This window comes from Pavona decussata, unplaced genomic scaffold (assembly GCF_977016875.1).
Source record: "Pavona decussata unplaced genomic scaffold, jaPavDecu1.1 SCAFFOLD_272, whole genome shotgun sequence".
In the NCBI taxonomy this organism is placed as follows: Eukaryota; Metazoa; Cnidaria; class Anthozoa; order Scleractinia; family Agariciidae; genus Pavona; species Pavona decussata.
Window position 1 is genome coordinate 1,476,874 of NW_028145674.1, and position 3,127 is coordinate 1,480,000.

General features: G+C 37.3%; 1 long non-coding RNA gene across 1 annotated transcript in view; it reads left to right on the forward strand.

Annotated features, from left to right (window-relative positions):
* The first annotated feature begins 1,757 nt into the window (after nt 1-1,757).
* LOC146455655 (uncharacterized) overlaps nt 1,758-3,127 on the forward strand; it is a 3,004-nt gene continuing 1,634 nt past the window's right edge. Inside the window, exons 1-3 of the long non-coding RNA XR_014858991.1 lie at nt 1,758-2,066; nt 2,161-2,226; nt 2,601-2,765. This is a non-coding gene — a long non-coding RNA (uncharacterized LOC146455655). The remainder of the gene's footprint in view (nt 2,067-2,160; nt 2,227-2,600; nt 2,766-3,127) is intronic.

The window sequence follows — 3,127 nt, forward strand, 5'->3', positions numbered from 1 at the left end:
ATCATCTACAACAAAAAGTGCAAGTTAGAAGCTTTGGTATTTGCGGCGAAGAGCCTGGAGTGAAACTCTCAGAGCAGGCTAACAGCTTACTCTACCTATGACCTTAGTCCGCCGGGGTTGCAACCGGAACGCATCGCGACGGACGGATTCTCCTTCCCTCACCTCCTATAAAGTCTTTCTTTTTCTGTACACTTTTATCTTTCCGACTTTCATGCACACGTTCCTATCAATTCATTTTGAGCAACATATTGATAATGACCAGCTTTTGAAAATTAATAGATCACATGTTTTACAAAAGCGAATTCAAGTTTTTCTCATTACTACATGGAATTTTTTTTCGAACTGTGATAAAATAACAACTTGCACTTCAACAGATAAATGGCTCAAACAAATTCTAGTCGACCTATCATTTTTTTCGTGGTTCAGAAGTGTATATTATCTATGTATTGAGAAAGGCACTTGTATTGAGAAAGGTATAGGCATCCTCCTTCTAGTCGGCTTGTGAATTTCAGTGTTTTGTGATTTCAGATGGCAGTATGCCAAACTCAGCAAAATATTTTATTTCTTAAAGGACCTTTAAGCTATGAATACCAACTGAATGGCGTCAACAAAGCAGGGAAATGTAATAATAAACAAAAAAATTAGTAATGAAAATAGGCTTCTTAAAACCTAAATACTGTTTAGCAGACAGACTAATTTGTATAAAAATTCCCCGGACCGAACAAGTTTTAGGCATTTTAAAACTATTAAAACCGTTTATGCGTTTTATTCTGTGAGTTTCGGTGTAGTTAATTTAGAATGGTGAAGTTTAGCGATTAAGAATGTTTTGATTCGTAACTGAATGGAATCATTTAGAGAAAATAAGGAAGTAAACTGAGAAGTTTAAAGACCTTGACCTATGACCTACTTCAGTGAGGGAGTTATGTCGTTAAAATGCCATATCCGGCAAAACAAAACTTTCTTCATCAAATCATTCTGTACGTTGGTCGTAGATCAGGGAAAAATAAGATGGTCTTGTTAGCATTGTCCTTTTAGTAGCCATTTACCAAATAAAAAGGCAATCAAGAAATAACCAAGAGTGTAACACAACATTGATTTAAAAAAAAAAGCCAAGTGTTGTCGATTTCAATGCAGGTCATGTCACAGTGTGTGCTCATCCATTTAAAGCTGAATTATTTCTTCAAGTTTTTGATAATAAAAACTTATATACAATAGCAATTTTCAAAAAAAAAAATGAAAATCGACAATAGAAAACAGCGAGAAGAAAGATTTCTTTATGTAGGACTAAGTGTCCCACACAACGCAATTAGCATATATTCAATGTTTACAATTTTTTTACATAGCATTCAGATATCAGGACTAAATAATTCAACAAGTTTTAGGCATTTTTAAACGGGTAAAACCGTTTTTGCTTTTATGTTTGTTTGCTTTTTTGTGTAGTGAATTTAGAATGGTGAAATTTAGCGATTAAGAATGTTTTGATTTGCAACAATGTGGTGATTTGATCAACAACCTCATTTGCATAATGCGTGTTTCACGTTTGAAAAAGCACCAAAAGTGCGAAGTCGCTGCGGTCAAGGAAGACAAAAAGCGCAACGTATTTTTATATTTCTATGCTTCCTAACATCTGTTTCGCAAAGTTCAGTTGGAATTTAGAATGGGTCGGTCTGGACTTGTGAAATAAATGCCGGCAAAGACAGGGTACTGATGGTAATGGTAATGAGGGTCGGCCACGTTTTTGTTGGGCTTGTATTTCTCTGGGCTTTACCGGTGTCAGAACGTCCATTGAACAACATCAGCTTAACTAGCCGTCATCTAACCTCATGGTGCAGCCTTGGAGCGTATTTTCCTTCTGGTAATATTATCTTCGGCAGAAGAAATTGGAGTTTCTTGGATATAGTTTCTGTTCCAGTGGAGTTTTTGGGTTCTCGTAAAGGAGGAGAAACCAAGCGCCCCATGATGCTTTGCGCTTAAAATTTCACCCGTCTCATGGCTTCAGTCGGTCGAGAAGTGCTTCCAACGAGCTTTTTCAATCGCCGAATTGACAGTGATCAAACTGCGTAAAGGTTAGTTTTCTCACTTTCTGTGAATCTTTATTGTATTATGCCCATAAAACTTCTGTCTCTAGCTCAAAAAACAAACTTTTTGTCCTTCTTTTAGTTCAATTTTTCGGACCTCATTTTGATTGCAAATTGCGTGATGGCTGAATGACCTCGAACAATCGTGGTAAGTGAACGTTGTTTTCGAAATCTTTTGGCCCATAGATAATAGGAATATGCAAATAAGATAATTTTAAAGGTATTTCGATTTTGGAACCTCGAAGTACCTCACGATTTCAATGTGTTTTATCGCCGCAAAGTTTGGTATTTTTCGGGATCAGCATGTGCTCTCGAGGTGTGTTTGCGCCTTGTTGCCGCGGCTTCACCGCGTTTCTCTTTCTCTCTCGCGAAGAAAATAACCTCTGGCACCCCGAGTAACGCCAATAATGCAACTCTGCGCTAAATCTTTACGGATTTTTTATTTGATCGTTTGTTTTCGAGACGTTCTTATCAGATATTTGGTTAGATCTTTTTATTACCTTTCTTCTCTTATTTTTCTAGATCAATTTATCATTAATGGATGATCGAGAGAAACGTCCATGTTTGCGAGTGGTAGTACCCCGAACAAAGGCCACGTGAAGTTGACCTTTGCTGGAACCAGAAAGCGAGGAAAGACCTGCGCGAAGAACGCTGGCTTTTCAGGGAAAAGAAAGCCCTTTGCAAAAGGTATTGTATTTACTTAAACTCATGCATGGGATGTGGCAACTGTGTTGTGCGGCCCTTACTCATGGGCACTGCTTATTGGAGGGAGGGTGTCCATGTATATAAAACAATATATACCTATTTAAAATAATAGGTAATAGAAAAACGAAAAATCTTGTCAGTGAGAGGCCCTGTGCTAAAGAGAGTGCTTATAATATTCCGGTTGTTTAGTGCTGCACTTCTTCAGTGCCCCTAGTTATTATTTTAGGGGCAACACTTATTTGAGTGACTGCCATATTTATTTTGTCAATCATTAAATAATCACTATTCTTCTAACAGCAAGTGCAGATACATATCTGGAGTGCTATTTTTTTTTTGTCATTTTG